We start from the raw sequence: 21,034 nt of genomic DNA on the forward strand, positions 1-21,034 counted from the left end.
GTTCTGGTAAGATGGCTCAGTGGATTAAAAGTGGTTCTCAGGCAAGCCTGTCCAACTGTCTTAGACTGTCAGATCCCTGGTGGAAGGAGACACCAACTCCAGAAAGTTGTCTCTGCCCTCCACACATGGCCCACATTCACACTCAATCTTATACCATATCTCTACATACTCTTCCCAGGGTCAGAATAGTTTAGGGAACAGTGTCATAAATACTTGTCAATTAAATAGAATAAGCTTTTAAACTGGTGTGGTGGCATGTGTCCTTAATGCCAGCCCTCAGAAGATGGAGGCAGTAGGATCTGAAGTTCAAGATCAGCTTTGGCTACATAGTGAATTTGAGGCTAGTTTGGTATACATAAAATAGTGGCTAAAACAAACAACACCCCCCAAACCAAAAACCAAAACAAAATGAAGAACCCAACTTGGGTTTAGAAATATACTGTTTCTGGAATCCTAGATGCAAGATTGTGATTAAAAGGGTTCAAATTGACCAGAGAAGCTGGGTGTAGTGACAAAGGCTTTAATCTCAGAGTTTGAGAGTCTGAGGCAGGCAGATCTCTGAGTGTGAGGACAGCCTGGTCTAAGCAGTGAGTTCCTGGACATCTAGAGCTACATACTGAGAACCTGTCTCTGAAAATAAAGTGAGTTTGGGGGTCAGGAAGGGGAGCTAGAGAGATGTCTCAGTGACTAATAACCTTTAACTGCACTTGCAGAATGATGAGGTGACTGGAATTTAGCTCTGTGTCTCCTATTAGAACAATCTCTAACAGTGTAAAGAAGGGGAAATTATTCTGGGCATTTAAAGAAAATAAATCTATTCCATTCCCATGTGAAATTCCATTCCATTCAGTGATTAAACTCAACTTTGCATGCAAAGTTTGTATATTACAAGTAGAGGGTAAAAGGAAGGATGAGTCAAGGCTTGAGAGGCTGTGGTTTCTCTGTTAGGTGAAAACTGGGTTGGACTTTTGAGCCTTCTCCACCATGCCCAGCCTTTCTCAGCCCCAAGGTTTTGTTGTTACTACTGTTACCTTGTTTTTTAAAATGATTTGTTTATGTTTATTTGTGTGAGTGTTTTCCCTGCATATATGTAAGTACCTGGTTCCAGCAGAGACCAGGAGATGTTTGAGTCTCTGGAACTGGAGTTATGGATGGCTGAGATCACCATGTGTGCGCTGAGAACCGAACCTGGGTCTTCTGCAAGAGCAGCAGGAGCTCTGGACTGTTGAACCATCTCAATACCCCAAGCTTAAGTGTCCTGCTTTTCTGGCTAAAATGGAAGTTGTTCTAATTTTCCTCAGATATTCATTTGTTTTCACCCTGGAGATTGAACCCAGGGCTTCACATATGCTAGGCATGCACTCTACCTCTGAGCTATGCCCTCAGCCCTATCTGTTTTCTTTGTTTGTTTGTTGTTGGTTTTTTTTTTTTTTGAGACAAGGTTTTTCTATAGCCCTGGCTGTCCTCCATTTCACTATGTAGACCCAGCTGGCCTGATACTCAGAGATCCACCTACCTGTGTCTCCCATTCTGCAATTAAGGATGTGAACCACCATGACTGGTCCAGGCTAGATGTTTCACAAAGGCATTGGAGGAGGAGCTTTAGAAGGAGGATGAGATTCAAAGAAGGGATTCAGAGGAGAAGGAAGTCTGGGCAGAGAGGGGTCCCCTAGAAGGGGGTGGAACAGATTCCAGAGAGCTGTTGAGAGGTTCTGTGTACTTGACAGCTGTGAGGGGCTAGGGATGGGAATGATAGCAGCAGAGTGAATGAGCTATAAGAGACCAATGGCCTACAGATTTGGGCTCCAGAAAGAACAAGGAATGAAAGTTGGGGAAGTTTAAGGCATCTGTGGAGGTCAGAGACAGATCATGTGCTGGGAGAAGTCGGTGAGGTGGAGTCTCACTGGGGAGACTCAGGCAGACTGGAGAGCAGGGAAAGCTGTGGACTTTTAGGTTTGGGTAGACAGACCCACCAGAGGCCTGTGGTAATTTGCCTGACTAAAAAGCTTGTGGTGAGACTGAGGAGGAACATCCAGCTGTCACAGCTCTGTGGAGGGTGCTTGAGAGAGACAATGAGAGACCCAGTACAGGGCTGGGTGGTGGGTGGTCCAGCTGGTAGAGTCTAGGAAGAGGCTGACTGGGCAGTGGGCTGCCTATCAGAGGTAGATGGGCAAAGGACAGGGTTCCCAGATGTGGGGATACAACGTGGGGTCAATGTGAGGTAAAGATAAGGAGCCCAGGTTCTAGAATGAGGGGTGGCCAAATTAACATTTAGTCACCTCTTGGTCATCTGAGGTTTCTGGAATATGTGAGATCATGGTGTGTAGGTATGTACGGGAACAAGGGACACATGATTGTCTGGAGTGATGTCCCAGGAGCTCTTTCATTATAGGGAAGATTCCCAATGATGGCAATGTAGCAGCCCTGACCGCAAGGATTAGTTTGGATAAAAGTGGCCTAGGGTTAGAGGGAAAAATTTAGTTCTTCTATTTGGAGGGGTACAAACTTAATAGGAACATAATCATTCCAAAGTAAGTTGGACAGTGTGGTGATGTATTATGTCCCCCAATATGTTGTGCACAAAATAAAGTGTATCTGAGAGATCAGAATAGCAGGAAGAAGCCAGCCACGTTCTTAACCACTTGGAGATCCTCAGCCAAAGAGACCTACTTCCTGCATACCCGTGCCTTTCTGTCTGAATCTCACTTCCTCTCTCTCTCAGCTATATCACTTCCTGTCTGTCTGTACAGACCTCCAGATCTCTGTGGTTAGAGCTGTAATTAAAGGCTTGTGTCACCATGCCTGGCTCGGTTCCTGGTATTTCCTTAAACTCACAGAGATCCAGACAGATCCCTGCCTCCTGAGTAATGAGATTAAAGGCATGTGCTACCATTGCCTGACCTCTATGTTTAGTATAGTGGCAGGCATTTTCCTCTGATGCTCAGATAAACTTTATTAGGGTGCACAATATATTGGGGGACACAATACGTCACCACAGGACAGTTGTCAAAGAACAGACAACTCTTGTCTGCTAAGACAAAACAGAGAGAGGAGGCACAGTTCAATTCCTTAATGACACCAAAATTGTCACCTCCATGTCCTTACATATGAAATGGAGCATTGCATAAGATGGATTGAAGGACAGAAGAGCAGGTTCTGGTCTGTGGTAAACCCTGAACAAATATGTGTTGGCAATGTTTTGTGCAGTGAATGCTCAGTCTCTGTCATCCAGCAGGGGCGTGGTCACCTAGGTCCCTGCAGGCACCCTGACTGCCACACAGGAACTCAAGCAGTTGTTGGTGTCACTGAGCTAAGATGGTGTTCCATGGTTCCTGGTGGCTCCTGTCTGTCTGTCTTCTGTCCTGGGAGCTGGGGGTTCTGGTCCAGCAGTCAGAATCACGGCCATTAGGTATTTTACTCTTGTCTGACATCGGTGAGTGAAAAGTGGATTGGAACAGGGCAGGCAGCCCTCTTCCTTTCCCCATCTGGGTTCACATCTGCAAAGCCACAGCTGGAAGACTCAAGGATAGTGATCCTGCAGCTCTTGCCTTTCCAAATGTTTTGGATTTAGGGGCTGCTGTGCACTGGAAGGAAGGGAGCCAGGTGTCTCTGGTGAGAGCTCGGGAAGAGCTATTCACTGCTGGGGTTTATGCTGTCTTTGGGGAGAGAGAGACGGGCGGGGAGAGAAAGACAGGACAAATCTCTATCACCAGCCAGTCCTGCAACCATGTAAACACACATAGACGCTTATATTATTTAAAATGTTTGGCCTAATAGCTCAGGCTTCTTGTTATCTAGTTCTTATAGCTTAAATTAACCCATTTCTATTAGTCTATAAGCTACCACCTGGCTCGTGGCTTACCGGTACCTTACATCTCGCTTGTCATGGCTGCGGCTGGCGGCGTCTCTCTCACTCAGTCTTCCTGTTCCCCCAATTCTCCTCTCTGCTAGTCCTGCCTATACTCCTGCCTGGCTACTGGCCAATCAGCATTTTATTTGTCAATAAATTATCCACAGCATCCTTTAAAGCAAGCAAAGTGGCACAAGCCGGGAATCCCTGCATTCAGGAGACAGAAGCAGGAGGATCCCAGTTTGAGGTCAAGGTGACACACATCGTCAGACCCTGTCACAAACAAACTAAAATTGGATTCAGCTTTTGGCCTTTCTTAGCTTAAGGGTCTTTATTGTTGTTTGTAGTTTTTTGTTAGTTTTGGCTTTTAAATTTCTTTATTTTTATTTTTTTTTTTTGTGTGTGTGTGTATGTCTGAGTGTGTCTGTGTTTGTGTGCACAATTCACCACGAGTGGAGGTCAAAGGACAATTTTTGGGAGTCAGCTCTCTCCTTCTCCTATGTGGGTCCCAGGGATGGAACTCAGGTCATTGTCTTGGCAGCAGGTGTCTTTACCCATTCCAGCACGATGGAGCCTTGTGTACTGGCTTCTTTAATCCCCTACAGTGCATTGAAACCTAGAATGTTCTATGTAGTTAAGGATAACCTTGGTCTTCTGTTCCTCTTACCTGTACATATCAGGGACTATGGGGGTCCAGCCCCTCAATAGTCTCGTCCCAGGGTCCGGGAAGAATCTACAACCAGTTGATAATTAATCTTTGATGTAAAGAAATGAGTCTATGTACATGAAACTCCTTAGTCCATATACTTTATTGTTCTGAGTCAGTTCTCTCTCTACACAGCTTCTAGTCTGCTCTCACGCTTAGCTCCTTTCTTGCCTGATTTCTTTCTATGTTTATCTTCTGTCCCCTCCAGGTTCTATCTTAATTTCTTCATCTTAGTTCTGCCCCATCTAGGTTCTCATCCATCTAGTTCTTTCCCATATCAGCTCCTCACCCATCTCCTTCTCTCTCATGTTGTTCTTCCTCATCTTGTCCTTCCCCATCCGGCTCTTCCTCATCTTCCATCTTGTTCCTCTAGTATTCTCTTCTAGTCCTCCAATCCAGTTCTTTCCATCTAGTCCATTCCTCTCAATCTAGTTCTTCCCATTTTGTCCATTTCTCTCCAGTTCTTACCCATCTAGTTCTTCTGTTCTCTTTTCTCTGTCTTGTCCTCAAGTTCTCCAGTTAAAATCCTCCCCCCTCTCAGTTCTCTGACTCTCTCAGTTCTCCCCAAGTCTCCCAGGAATTCAGTTATAAACCCAAGCAATAGCAATCCTCTCACAGAGCAAGGTCACCAGGCTTGAATTCTTATGGGGTCATAGGCAGATAAGAATTTTCCTCAAGTAGTGACTACCAGGCTTTCTTTTACAACCCAAAAGGGGAGTGGTAAAGGAGGAGGTCAATAGAGAGCTAATGATCTCTTAGTCTATCAAGAAGGGAATTTATGTACTCAAGTCTACATTCCGGGAAGTGGTTAGGTAAGAAGTTAGGAGTCTATTAGTAAGGTTGTATAAGAAAGGAGGGTCTCACCCTAAATTGCACAAGAAATAAAACTATCTGCCTGATCTAGGAGACAGGTGTTGTTTTGTTTGACCTTGGATGCTTGATAGGCATTTTGGAAAAATACACTGTTAGGAGTTCTTAGAAGCACACAAGAAAATCATTTTAGGAACCAGCTAGTATATATACAAAAGCTAAAATATCACTAAGACTTCTTAAGCCATGGCTTGACCTTTGGAGAAGACCTTGACTTTTCCAAGTTAAAGCTTTTGTGATCATAGCTGGTATCCATTACATTTTCCTGCAGCTTGCAGCATCTACTTCCCAAGTGCTGGGATACATTCTTGTGTTACTATGCCTGGCTAATTTGATTTTTGAAGACAGAGACTCATGTAGCCCAGGTTGTCCTTAATTTGATTTGTAGCCAAGGATGACCATGTTTTTCTCTTTTTTTCCTCACTATTGTATTTGGTTTCAGTACTTATTTAAAGACAGGGTGTCACTATTTAGCCAAGGCTCTCTTGGAGCCCACTATGTAGTCCAAGCTAGCCTCAAATCTCTCATGATCCTCTTGCCTTCACCTTCTGAGTGCTGGGATTACAGGAGTCTCAAAGGTAACCTCAAACTCCTGATGTCCTTCTTTTTTCCAAGTTTGGGGTTACAAAAAGCATACCTCAATGCCCTGCTCTTTTTTTTTCTGAATTAGTAGCACATAGTTTCAAAACCAGGCTCAGATGTAATCCAGATTGAGTCTGACCTCAGGATTCCACTGTCCCACCTCTGGAGTGTTAGGAATATAGGTATTAGAATGCACACACAGCTTTTGATTTAGTAAATCTGATGTCCTTTTCAAATGAACAGCTGGGAGGTGGTACAGATGTGTGTTCAAAGGTTGGGATTTACTTCAGAGTCACTGGCCTCTGGCTTGAATGTAAAGTCCTGTCTTATGGTAGTTCACCCCAGAAGTGAATGTGCCTGGAGTGGGGACACCTCAGCTTCTGGAGGTGGAGTTGACAGTGAGGAAACAGCCCAGGAGAGTGACATGAGGGAACATCCTGAGGGTGGAGGAGGTCAGGAGAGGTCAGTGTCCTGAAGTCAGTGAAGAAAATGTTCCCTGAAGAAGGAAACAAGCCAAGAGTGAGGGCTGACACCTGCAGCCCCAGGCCTGGGGGGTGGGGGGCAAAGGAAGGTAGATGGCTGCAAGTTCAAGGCCAGGGTAGATTATTTTGTCACTAGTGAGATTCTAGTGAGTCCTGCACAGTCTGGAGTGATACTGCACCTCTAATACAAACAAACAAACAAACAACAACAACAAAACCCAACCAACAACAGCAAAAAGGACAGGAGGTCAATGGACCACAGGTAGAGGGTCCATCAGGAGCAGTCTGGGAACTGATTGTTGGATTCAGACACATGAAGACCTGTTTCCATCCTGACAGAAGCACTTAGAGACTGATCTTTTTGGAATACGTTAAAGAAAACCACAGAGAGGAGTCAGAGTCAGTGAATACGGACAGCTCTTGCAAAGCTGCTTCAGACCCCAGGGCTGGAGCCAGGCTCACAGAGGATGTGAGATGGATGCTGCCCTCTCCAGCTCTCAGGCTGTCACTGAGCAGAGTTGTGTTGTTCTGGAATGTCTGTGGTGCAGAGTAAAGATTCACCAGAGCAGAACTGACATTAGAGTTTTAATGAAGAATAGACTCTGTGGACAGAGACACAGCAGGCTGGTTCTTAGAGAGAGAATTGCACCCAGCAGGAGTGGGACACTTTCTCCACAGTTGAGAACAGTTACCTGCCCCCTTCATTTTGCCTCTGTGTACTTGTTTGAGCAGACAAGGTGGGCAGCTCACTATTTGTCCACAGTGACTCCTGTCACACCAGGTGTCCATTTGGGGTGCAGGCTCTTTAAGCTAGGATTGTTTGTAAAGCAGCACAGGTCACTCTGCCAGGGTCTGAGAAGCAGGGGAGTTGGTTTTCACTTTAGCCTTTGCTTGTGTGTGCCTCAGGCACTTCATGTACCTCATCCTGGTCCTGGCAATCCTCCTGCTTCAGTCTTCTGAGTGATGAGATTACAGATTTGTGTCAGCACACCTACCCCCCAATTTGTTTTCATTAATGTGATGAGCAGCCGAGAATAACCTTGACTTCTAATCCTCCTCCCTCTGCCTGCCAAGTGCTGGGACCATATGTGTGCTCCCCTTGTCCAGTTTATACAGTCCTGGAGTCCTGCCAGGGCCTGGTGCATGCAGGGAAAGCTCTCTATCACCGTGGCTTCTTCTCCAGCCTCACATGGCCTTCTGCAGCTTGTTAGCACCTGACAGACAGAGCTACACAGGAAGTGTTCTTTTATCTGTTCCTGCTGAGGGGAAATCATGGGACATCAGCTTCCACGTTTTCAGTGCACAAGTCAGTGGCCTTGAGCCTGTTCACCAGCTGAGGCATCCACAGCTTCTCTCTAGTTTCTGAACTGTGAGCACAGACAAACCTCTATAAGGATTAAGTCATTAATACCTCCCCCTCCTCTCACTGCTGATAACCTCCCACCTATTCTTTATGCCATGGTGTTTCTTATTCTGGACACAAGAGGTAAAGGTGTGGATAATTTGTCTTTTTTGTGAGGTTATTGTATGGAACATGCTTTGAGGTTCATCTAGGCTGTAGCATGCTTCTGAATTTATTCCTGTTCACGAGTGAATAGTATTCCATTGTGTCACTGTACTACAGGTTATTCATCCAGTAACAGACATTTGGGCTGTTTCTACCTGTTGGTATTCCAACAGTACTGCTGTAAACATTTGTGTAAGTTTTTATCTGGATGTATGTTTTCATTTTTCTTGGGTAATGGTAGGCGTGGAATTGCTGAGTCATTTCACAAATATATGCTTAGTTATTTTGGGGCTGTTCCATACTTTTCCATAGGGAATTCGTTATTACATTTTCATCAGTAGGGCACAAATGTTCCTGTTTCTTAATAGTCTGTCTGGTCGGAATCAGAACTTTGTTGTTTTAACTTGCATTTCATTAAAGACTGGTGGGTCTGTTGGACAATTCCTGTCTTCTTGGAGACATGACTTTTAATCTTTCCCATTTCCTTTTTTATGGTTTTATTTATTCAATTTGTTGTTTTTGAGATGTACATATATAATTTTATATGTGTGAGTGTTTTGCCAGCATGTATGTCTCTGCAACAAGTGTATGCAGTGCACACAGAGGCCAGAAGAGTGTGTTCCATCCTCTGGAACTGTAGTTATAGACAGCTGTGAGCCACCATGTGGGTGCTGGGAGAATCAGTCAGTGCTCTTAACTGTTGAGCCATTTCTCAGGCTCTATTTACTTTAGAAAGAGCCTTACTATCTTACCATGGCTGGCCTGGAATTCAATATGTAGCACAGGCTGACTTTAAACTCCCAGAGACGTTCCTGATACTGCCTACTAAATGTTGGAAGAAAGGCATTGACCACCATGCAAGATTGAATTTTTCATTTCCTCTGGGGCTGGAGAGATGGCTGAGTTTAAGAGCATTAAATACCCTTGCAGAGGACCAGGGTTGGGTTCCCAGCACCCACATGGCAGCTTACAACTGCTTGTGCCTCCATCTCCAGAGGATTCAGTGCCCTCTTCTTGACTCTTCAGGTACCAGGCACACAGAGTGCCCATACATCCATGTAGGCAAAACACTCACAGACACAAATAAAAATAAAGCATCTTTAAAATGTCTTGTATTCAGGTGATCAAGGACGGAAGAAATAGTGGTACCCCAGAGTTGTAGTTACAGGTGGTTGTGAGTCACCAGACCTTGGTGCTGGGCCCTGGGCCCTCTGCAAAAGCAGAACACAGCTTAACCACTCAACCATCTCTTCAGTCTACTCCAACACACACATACACACACAGACACTCACATACCATTTCTTAATTATACTATGTATCTTGCTAAGTTGTAAGAATTCTTTATGTCTTCTGGATATTGAACTAAATACATGTCTCACAAATATTCTCTTTTATTCTGGAGGCTGACCTCACCCACTACCCTTCAGCTTCTTATACTGTGGAGTGAGACCCTATGGGGGTTATGTAACTGACTGTGGGCTTGAAAACATGTGACAACAGTATTCTGAATGCACAATGATCAAAAATAATTCAATATCAAAGGTGAAGTGCATGGCGTCCTTCTGGCAGTGTGTGCGTCTCCAGCTCCACTGCAGCCTTGGTTCTGAACCCCAAACACATGCACTTTGCATTGTGCATGCTGTCCTGCATGAGTGCCAGCAAATGCTGCCTCAACACTCTGCCCAGACTTCAGGCTACTGTATGTTATGAACTGTGATCTTTATTGTGCATACATGTTTATGCTTTAATAGAAACAGTGGTTTAACTGCAAGCATCAAGGGCTTTTAATATTTTCTTCACATGTAAATTCCAAATTGATATCACTTCCTTTTGTGTTGGGTTTTAATGGTGGATTTTAGAAATTGGCATTTGAGCCAGGTGGTGGTGGCACACACTTTTAATCCCAACACTTGGGAGGCAGAGGCCTAGTGACCTCTGTCAGTTTGAAGCCAGCCTGGTCTACAAAGCAAGTTCCAGGACAGCCTGTGGGAAGCTAGCTCTCACCTTTTAAAAGGGTTCGTATGAGAAGGAGAGAGGAATAAGAAAACTTTTAGATAGAAAGATAGCGGAGAAAAGACAGACAGAAACACAGGACAGCTTCAGGAGGACCTGGATCAAAATCCACTGGCCCCTTCTGGATCTTCAAAGGGGCTTTTTATAACAATGCTAAGCGATGTGGAAAAGGACCTCCCTCTTGCCATCAAAGCACACCACACAGCCTAGCGCAGACCCTTCCAAACACCTGGTAACCACACCCATGGTCCAATCGTCCCCTTATGCAGCCCTGCTGGGCAAAGCAAGCTCAGATTCTCAGACCCTGAGTAGGTTCTCACTAGGAAAATTCCATGGGTCTCTAAAGCAGCCATAACTGTTACACAGAGAAACTCCATCCAAAAATAAACCTTAAAAAAAAGGAAATAAAATAAAAAGAAATTTTTGTTTGGCATGGATGGATAGATGGCTCAGTAGTTAGGAGCACTAGGGGACCTGGGTTCAGTTCCCCACACCACATGGCAGCTTACAAGTGTTTGTAACTCCAGTTCCAGAGGACCTGAGGTCCTTTCTGGCCTCTGTGGTTACTGCACACTAGGGGTACACAGACATACATGTAGAAGACAAAAACACCCATAAATGTAAAATAATAAAATGAAATAAAATTTTAAAAACAATATTTTAATTCATGATTTTCATCATTGTTTTTGTTGGCTAGGAGACTCCTTAAATACAGATGCCATTGATAAGATGATTCAAAAGAAACTACCTGGAACTGACATCCTGCCTCTAGAGACTGGGAAGGACACAATGGAGGTAAGATGACAGCTAGTTCCCTGAGAGGTTTGCAGAGGGGTTTGATAGATTTTGCTATTTGAATGCTCCATACTGCAAACCATATCCCACTGGTTTTGTTTCATTTTGTTTTGGGATGCAGGATTTTTCTATGTAGCCCAGGCTGGCCTGGAACTTGATCTCCCTGCCCCAGCCCCTGAGGGTTGGCATTGCAGACATGTGCCATCCTGCTCATGACTCTGATGGAGACAGGAGGGTCTCACCCTGTTACAAGTCACTTTTCTGTTGCTGTGATAAAAACACCGTGATGAAAATCAAGTTATGTAGAATTTATATGAGTTATGGTTCCAAAGGGATAATAGTTCATCATGGCAGAAAGACATGGCATCAGGAGAAGGAAGGTGAGAGAGCACAGCTTCCAGTGCAGACAGGAAGCAGGGAGAGCAACCTGGAAGTGAGGCAAGGCTGTGAGTCCTTAAAGTCCACCCCAGTGATAGACTTCCTACAGCAAGGCTGCCCCTCCCACATCATCCCCAAACAGGACACCAACTGGGGACCATGTGTTTAAATATCTGAGTCTGTGGGGACATTTCCTTCAAACCCCCAAACAACTTAAGTTAGTTCCCCTCTTAGAGAAGATGCTGGTTACCAACAGTTCCTGCCTTTAATTTCTCCCTGCACCTTTTTCAGGATATGGAGAACAAGGACTTGAAATTCTGGCCCTATGTTTGTGTGGCTTTTTCAAAGAGTCCAGAGTTTCAGCAAGGTGACGGTCAAAGTTTTTTTCCCTGGGCATTGCAGATGTTGTAAGTATCTGTCTATTCCACTGTAGCACTTACCTGGAATTGATGTTTCTTCTATTCAAATGAATTGGGTGTAAAGATTCAGATCCAACCATAGCAATGAATAGAAGTTATTCTTAAGATGTCCCCACGAGAAGCTTGGTGGACTTAATTCAATTTCTTTTTGTGCCATGTGTGTGTGTGTGTGTGTGTGTGTGTGTGTGTGTGTGTGTGTGTGTGTTTGCTGAGCAACATAATTGATGATGATAATTATGACAACAACAATGATGATGATTAGTCTGTGGATAAACTTGTAGTTCACTAATTAGCTAGACTGGATGATTGACAAGCCCCAGAGGCCCTCCTGTCTCTACCTTCCCAGTGCTCATCTTACCAGATTACTGCTGTGCCTGGATTTTTTCCTTTTCTTTCTTTCTTTTGTTTTTCTTCCTTGTCTTTCCTTATCTTATTTAAGGGGCAACATGCACTCCAGGCTGAGCTGCTCACACTTGCATGACAAGCACTTCACTGATGAGCCATCCCCCAGCCTCTTGTGATTTATTTTCTATGAAAGGTTTGTCTTCAGCCTTAGGGGAGGAAGATCCTGTCACTCTGTGGTTTGAAGACCCATGGTGTATGAAATAGCTTAATCTGTGAAGTGATTGTTGATACGTTCCCATCTGACCTGCAGACTAACAGCCACCTTTGATTTCTCCAGTAAGTCAGTGGTTCGCAGATGCACAACGTTTCCCATAAAAGATGATGATCTCGATTTCTGAAAGATAAAAATTAAGGTAACTTCCACTTTTTAAAACTGTGTTTTCATTATTTTATGTGTATGGGTGTTTTTCCTGCATGCATGTGTTGAAGAATATTAGTTAAAAATGTGTAACATTTGCTGTGGAATATTTGTTTAACAATGCAAAAATGTGTTGCATTCTTTTTTGTTGCATTTGTTTAACTCTGTGAAACTCTGATACTTTTCTTGTCTAAACACCTGATTGGTCTAATGAAGATCTGAATGACCAATAGCAAGGCAGGAGAAAGGATAGGTGGGGCTGGAAGAAGCAAGAAAAGGAGAAGGGGAGGAGGACTCCAGGGTCAGCCACCCAGCTACACAGCCAGCCCCAGAGTAAGAGGGAAAGAAAGGTAATAGAGACAGTTAAAAAGCCAGAGGCAAAAGGTAGATGGGATAAGCGAAGTTAAGAAAAGCTGGCAAGAAAAAAGCCAAGCTCAGGGCAGGCATTCATAAGAACAAATCAGCCTCGTGTATTTATTTGGGAACTGGGCGGCAGGCTCCTCAAAGACCAAAGACTGAAAACAACCAACAACATGTATGTCTAAGAGAACATCTAATTCTCTAGAACTAGAGTTACAGGCAGCTGTGAGCTACCAAGTCAGTGCTGGAAATCGAACTGAAGACCTCTGGAACTTAGCTAAATAAGAACCTCAGCTCTCAACAGCGGAGCCTTCTCTCCAGCCCCTACTTTCAATTCGTTATACCATTGTTCCCTTTTCTGACCTGTTTCCACCTGATACTTTGAATTTTTGTTCCTCTTTGAGAAAAGCCTTGTTTTGTATCCCAGGCTTGTGTCAAGCTCTAGCAACACTCCTGCCTCGGCCTTCTGAACGCTGGATTATAAGCATGTGCCGTCACAGCCAGCACCCACTCATTAAAGAAAAACATGGTCATATGATGTGTACACTTAGTCAACCCCCCCCCCCCCCCCCCCGTCAAATACCACTCCTGCATCACATAACAAACCAGCCATCACTCATGAGAAAGCAGGAAGTGTCTTGGGATTGCAAAGCTTTGTGTCAGAAGATAACCATTAGGTGGCCGTCTCTCTCTCTCTCCCTCCATATTAATTGACAGAATTTCATTGAGGTGAGATGGTTTCAGCCACATGGCAGGTAGTAGTTGGAAAGTGTTTCTGTGAGTGTGCAGGTGTCTGCAGGTGCAGGGGAGGCCAGAATTGGGCATCAGATGCCCTGAAGCTGGAGTACAGGCATCTGTGATGAGACTGATGTGGGTGTTGGGAATCTAACTTGGGTCCTCTGGAAGAGCAGTGCACACTCAACTACTAAGCCAACTCTCCAGCCCCTAATGTTATTTTCATAACATTTACTTATGTATTGTGTGTGGTCACACTTGTGCCAAGGAGGGTTTTTGAAGGTAGAGCACAATTTAAGGGTGTCAGTTGTGTCTTTCTTCCATGGATACTCAGAGACCCAACTCAGGTTGTCAGGTTTGCTAGCAGATGCCTTTACCTGCTGTACCATCTCCACAGAGAGGAGTTAAGGATGTCTGCAAGTTATCAGTCTGAGCAACTGGCTGAGTGATATTGTTATTTACAGAGACCTGGAGCCACAACGGAGGAAAAGTGTGTGTGTGTGTGTGTGTGTGTGTGTGTGTGTGTGTGTGTGTGTGTGTTTAGGCAGGCAGTTTAACTCTTGTGCAGAAAGACAGGATGTAGACTTCATTTGTAAGCACAGCGTGATTGGCAAACCAATAGAGCTGTATTTCAGGCCATTGGAAATATGTGTCTGGTTTCCTTTCCAATGCGCCATCTGTGGTGGAACCACTGCCAAGATGAAGATTTTCATTAAGGGAAAACCATCACACTTGAGGTTGATCCCTCGGGCACCACAGAATATGTAAAGAACAAGATCTGGGATAAGGAAGGAATTCCCCCAATCAGCAGAGGGATCTTCACTGGTATGCAGGTGGAAGATACCCGTACTTGGTCTGACTATGACATTCAATAGGAGTCCACTCTTCATCTTCTGTTGAAACTTCGTGGTGATGCCAATAAAAGGAAGAAGTCTTACACCATTCCCAAGAAGAATAAGCATAAGAGGAAGAAGGTTAAGTTGGCTGCACTGAAGCAGTACAAGGTGGATGAAAACGGCAAAATTAGTGGCCTTCTCGGAGAGTGTCCTTCGGGTGAATGTGGTGCTGGAGTTATCACAGCTAGCCACTGTGACAGACATTCCTGTGGCCAGTGTTGTCTGACTTACTGCTTCAACAAACAAGAAGACAAGGAGTTTTGTATGAATAAATAAAAGACAGGAACTGAAAAAATATGTGTTTGAAGTTCAAGATAGTGGCAGGGCTGGATGCATTCAGAAATGTGAATATACATTAATGTACATATATACAGTATATACATTAATTTGTTTATGTAACTTTTTTTTTGTTTTTTTGAGACAGGGTTTCTCTATGTAGTTTTGGTGCCTGTCCTGGATCTTGCTCTGTAGACCAGGCTAGCCTCAAACTCACAGAAATCTGCCTGTCTCTGCCTCCTGAGTGCTGAGATTAAAGGGTAAATTATGTATAAAAGCAGAGAGTAATAGATTGAATATCTCAGTTATTCTTTATTAACATTTGTTAATTTTGGTATGGCAAGACAGCTTAGTGGATTAAAAGTGTTTTCTAGGCAAACCTGACCAGCTGACTTAGACTGTCAGATCCCTGGTGGAAGGAGACACCAACTCCAGAAATTTGTCTGTGCCCTCCACACATGGGCCAAGGCACCCACATTCACATTCAATCTTGTCCCATATCTCCAACTCCTCTTCCCAGGGTCAGAGTAGTTTAAAGCAGAGTCCCATACTGTGACCCATAAATACTTGTCATTAAAGAGAAGAAATATTTAAACTGGTGTGGTGGCACGTGTCCTTAATCCCAGGCTGTAGGAGATGGAGGCAGTAGGATCTGAAGTCAAGGTCAGCCTTGGCTACTTAGTGAATTTGAGGCTAGCCTGGGACACATAAAACAACTACTCAAAAAAAAAAAAGACCCCAACTCAGGATTAGAAATATAGTATTTTCTAGAGACCTTGATGCAAGAGTTTGATCAAGATGGTTCCAAAGTGACTGGAGAAGCTGGGTGTAGTGACACAGGCTTTAATCCCAGGATTGGGAGACAGAGACAGATAGATCTCTGAGTTTAGCACAGGTGGGTCTAAGAATTGAGTTCCAGGAAAGCTAGAGGTTCATGGTGAGACTCTGGTCTGGAGAAAAATGGGGAGCTGGGGGTCAGGAAGGTGGGTTAGAGAGATGCTCAGTGGTTAATAACTCTTAACTGCTCTTGCAGACTGATGAAGTGACCTGCCTCCTACCTTAAAGTCCAGTGATTGGGACAAAGACAACCCTACTGTGAACACAGCAGTGCTCTGCACCCCATGGTGACTCTTGAGACACAACCGAACTGCAGAAGGCCAACCCTGTCTGCAAAGAAGAGCTAGTCACCTGACTGAGCACACAGCCCCCTTCCTTCCTCTCTCCTCCTCCTAGCTTGGTGAAAGGGTCCTAGTCTGTGAGAGACATGCTTGCTTAGTGTGAGCTCTTCTCAGCTTCTCTGAAATAAACCCACCTGCATTTGAGTCCAGTCTCCTGACTTCTTTTTCCACATTATTTCCTAATACTGTACTCAATCCTGGAACAGTCACTCTGAGCAGGAGACCCTCTGGCCACCCAGGGAGCAGGTGCAGCTGCAGCTCACCCAGGGCTAACCCTTGATCCCGAGGTGTCCCTGAGTTAGTCCCACCCTGTCTCTGAACCTCCCCTACTTTCTCCTACTCACCTACCTCTGCCTGCCCTTTAGATGGAGGATTGCAAATTTCCTTGGGCCAAGGACCTGGAAGCATAGCTATCCAGACTGCTGGGTCCTGGCAAGGGCAACTCTCCAAACACTTACTGGGCTTCTTTCTCAAACTTTCCTAGTTAATCCAACTGGCCTTCCTCTTTTCTCTCCCTCCCTCCTCTGACCTCCGTCCCCTCCCCCTCATTCTAACCCTAATTGACCCCTAAAAAAATAAAGGTCATTCTCCCCTTGCAGTCAGACATCCAACCTAAGGCCATCCTCTGGCTTGTGAGGTGATGAGTGTCTTCTCTCTGGATGAATCTTGGGGCTCCCTCCTCTTCCCTGGGCTCAATCCTTCTCTCCTAGAGAGGGTCGTCATCGTCCTCATCGCTGTTAGAGACCTCTACCCATCCTCTACCAGACACCATAACTTCTTACTCATCCTGGCTTCTCAAAATTCACTTCCAGGGATTGAACTCAGGAATTCTCGGGCTTGGTTGCAGCTGCCTTAACCACTAAGCAGATTCTATTTCAGCTTCTGTGTGTCCTTGTGAGAAATTAGGTGAGGTCCACAGAGACAGCAGCTCTTCAGCACTGTGCTTCATGGAAGAAGAGGCTGTGGAAGGAAGACAGCACTCTGCCTTGTGTCGGGACTGGGGGAGGGAGACTTGATTTTCATCCAGGGCTAGTCATGGCAGGTGGTGTTTGTTCTGGATCTTGAAGGATAGTGAGGATTCCAATGCATAAAGATGACATTACAGAGGAGGAAGCTTTAGCTAGTGAGAGCAGGAGGAAGGTGTCTTATTAGAGATCCAGTCAGGGATCCAGACTGTCATGGAGGGCATGTCTTGGGTGCAGCACAGAGAAGTAGGAACCTGGCTTCTTATCCAGGCTGCAATCTGGTTTATAGCCAGAGACTCTTGTCACTCGTGTCCCCTCTTCAGTACGTGTGTGTTCTGTGCACAGTGTTTTCTCTTCTTCTAGGTTCAAGGTATCAATTGCCAACTCAATGTTTTTCCTGAAAAACATGGAAAATGTTAAAAAAGAATCTGTCAATTAGGATGTGTGCATGGTACATGGGATTGTGCAACACTGGCTTTCTAAAGGAGCATGTGATGAAGGTGTGTCAGCGGGACACACATTTTATTCCAGCACTCAGGAGGCAGAGACAGGTAGATCCCTGTGAATTAAAGGCCAGCCCAATTTCATTGCAAGTGTCAGGATAGCAAGGATTGCACAGAGGAACCTACCTCAAGAAAAAGGAAAAAGGGAAAAAAAGTTAAAAAAAAAAAAAGTAGGCAGTTTCTGTCCCCCAGCAGCTCCCAAATAAACACACTGAGGCTTGTGTTAATGTTAAATGCTCAGCCAATAGCTCAGACTTGTTACTGACTAGCCCTTGCAACTTAACTGATTTCTATTCATCTATGTGTTGTCCTAAGGCTCGTGGCTTTTACCTCTGTTCCATTTGTGTGTCTGACTCGTTCTACATCTGGCTGGTAACTCTCCAGACTCCTGTGACTCTGTCCTTCTTCCTCCCAGCATCCTCTTAGACTGGGTTCCCACCTATAATTCCTGCCTGGCTACTGGCCAATCAGCTTTTATTAGTCAATGAGAGTAATAGATATTCATAGTGTACAAAAAGATAAAAGTAAGAATTACAGATACACTATCTAGTCCATTTGGATTTGGCAAAATTAGAGAAAATACTCTATTATCTATCTTATCTTGGTGAATACACAATTTTGTATCTAATTTACCTTCTATCATAACTAAGGAAAACTATATAACTATCTAGTCTTTAACTCCATCAGAAACCTGAGAAGGATATAATATTACCTTAGGAAACAGGAAGTACAGAGCAAACAAGTTCCAAAACTAAGAAATGACAGAAACAGCTGGCTGCCTGGGCAGTCACTGGAGGTTCTTCTGTAATGTCAGAATTTTAGGGGGGTCTTCCCTGATCAAACCAGATTTTCATTAACATGAAATGAATCCATAGCTTTTCATTTCCTATGTAAATAATAGCATAACCTGTTCCCCAAAGTAATATACCTTCTGACTTAAATTTTGAAGTCCAGATATTTTTAAAATATATAGGTTAGTTTAATCTAGCAGCCTTAGTCTAGTGTCTCTTAGCAGTCAAAAAATTTAAAGAAAACACAGTAACATGTAGATTCTAGTCTCTCTGTGTATTTTTCCATCTTTACATGGCTTGTTATATTTTTTAATATTGCTTTATTCCCTTTTAAAGGACTTTACCATTTTATTTTTAAACTATGTTTATATATTCTTTCTCTTTTCTCTCCAAAACCTATGTATATTTTTAAACACACTGAAACCCGTCTAGAGGCCTTTTTTCCATCTGAATCTGGCTTTACTGCATATCAGTATTGTTTTTAACCACATGAGAGAAATCTCAAACTGCTGTGCCATCCTCCAGCATTGCTCAGCTTAGCACATGGTGGGGGAACATGGCATGCATGCAGGATGGTTGGGAGCAGCTGTCAGGAGACACTGTTTTGTACTGTGGCTGGTGTGACAGATTCTGGGAACCTGTCATGCAGCTTCTCTCAGGGGTGCTGGAGGCTCAAGCCTGCAGGCCGATGCCATTAGATGCATCTCCATAATGTGGCTGGCATGAGAGACTAAGAACTAGAAAGCTGTTCTTGGCTCCTTTTTCTATGTTTAGGACCTTTCTTAAGATTTCTCAGGCTTATGTGGATCTATATTGGCCCACTTTGGATTCCATTTGTAGGCAGAAGTTCCTGTCCCACCAGCACCTCCAAAATAAACACACTGAGGCTTATATTAATTCTCAATGCTCAGCCAATAGCTCAGGGTTACTACTAACTAGCTCTTACAACTTGACCCATTTCTATTAAACTATGTGCTGTCCCAAGAGTTGTGGCTTTTACCTCTACCCCATTTTGTGTGTCTGACTCATTCTGCATCTGGCTAGCAATGCCCTTGACTCCTGTGACTCTGTCATTCTTCCTCCCAGGATCCTCTTAGTCTGGTTTTCCTGCCTATACTTCCTGCCTGGCTACTGGCCAATCACCATTTATTAGCCAATGAGAGTAATATATATTCATAGTGTACAAAAAGATTGTTCCACAGCAGGATCCCACCTCTATAGGTATTGGGACATGCACTTGTAATCCCTGTGCTGAGGAGTAAGGACAAGAGATCCCTGAAACTTGCTGGCCAGACAGTTTAACCTGATTAGCAAATTCCAGGTACAATTGGAAACTCTATCTCAAAAATAAGGCGAGAGCGATTGATGAAGAAACCAGGTAGGTCTCTGTCATGTAGCCCAGGTTGTCCTGGAACTCTCTGTGTAGCTGTGGATAACCTAGAACTCTTTGCTCCTCCTGCCTCTGCCTCAGAAGTGCTGCGATTACAGGCCTGGGCCACCATACCCAGCTCATTTTTTACATTATACATTTCTGTATGATTTGTAGTTTTACAGCATGCATACATAGCAAGACTCACACTGTGTGTGTGTGTGTGTGTGTGTGTGTGTGTGTGTGTGTGTGTGTGTGAGTGAGTGAGTATCTGTCTGTATGTATGTGTGCCTGTGATGTTGAGGCCTAGGATGTCATTCCTCAGGAGCCATCCACTTACTTTTCAGACAGGGTCTCTCACTGGCCTGGAACTTGCAAGTAGCCTATGCTGGCTGGCCAGAGATTCCCCAGGGATCTGCCTTGTCTGCCTGCCCAGTGCTAGGATTACTGGCACTCACCACCCTGTCTGGGATTTTCACTTGGGTTCTGAGGATCTAACCCAGGCTCTGGTAGTTACAAAGCAAGCATCTTACTGACTAAACTATCCCAGCCTTTTTTGAATCTTGTTTATTTATTTATTTACTGACTTACTATTTATTTAATGTGTTCTGTTGTTCTGACTGAATGTATACCTGTGTTCCACAGGAATGCCTGATGCCCACAGAGCCTGAAGAGTGCATCAGAATCCCTTGGAACGTTCTGATCCACAATGTAGTTCTGATCCACAATACTAAACCGTTTTATTTTTAGAAGAACAGCTAGTACTTTTAATTGCTGAGTCATCTCTCAAGCACCCCAACCCACCCAAGTACTTTCGTTTTTTAATCATATAATCTCATTATAAAGTCCAGGCTGCACTAGAAATAGCTGGGTATACCATTATGGCAATCTTCCTGCCTCTGCCTCCCAAATACTAGAATTACAGGCATGTGCCACCATGTCTGCTGTGGAAACACAACTTTCCAAAGCAGAATAAAATGATAATATACACATCCAAAATTTTGTGTAAAATGCTGCACCCACCAGTCATGGTAGCATACAAATTTAATACCAGCCCTTGGCAACAGAAGCAAGAAAATCTCTGAGTTCAGGCCAGCCAGGGATTCATAGTGAGTCCCTGTTCAAAACAAAACTGGCCTAGCCAGGAAGAGACTGGTTCTGTTGACAGACATGGGGGCAGGTGGCATTTCCCTCCCTGTGGTTGGTGGTTGAGACTACTCTACAGCTCAAATGAAGTCTACATCCTCTTCCTTCATAACACAGAGGCATCACCTTCCAGATGAACAAATACAGATATGTACAGTACAGCATGGGAGTGAACACACACACACACTAAATACATACATACATACATACATACATACATACATACATACATACATACATAAATACATATTACTGTTCTTCTCCAGGACTTGAGTTCAGACCCCAGCACTCTCCTCAGTTGGCTCACAACTGCCTGCAATTCCAGCTCCTGGGGATCTGACGCCCTCTTGTGTCCTCCACAGGAACCCACACTCACAGGCATATAACCTCACTCCATCCATATTTTTTTAAATAAATCATTTAAAACTTTAAATATTTAATGCCTGGACA

At 44.1% G+C, this 21,034-nt stretch overlaps 1 pseudogene; it reads left to right on the plus strand.

The window, feature by feature from the left end:
• Positions 1-8,345: 8,345 nt before the first annotated feature.
• On the plus strand, positions 8,346-14,632 carry LOC114688152 (annotated as a pseudogene).
• Positions 14,633-21,034: the final 6,402 nt, after the last annotated feature.

The sequence above is a fragment of the Peromyscus leucopus genome, chromosome 2 (genome assembly GCF_004664715.2).
Source record: "Peromyscus leucopus breed LL Stock chromosome 2, UCI_PerLeu_2.1, whole genome shotgun sequence".
Classification (NCBI taxonomy): Eukaryota; Metazoa; Chordata; class Mammalia; order Rodentia; family Cricetidae; genus Peromyscus; species Peromyscus leucopus.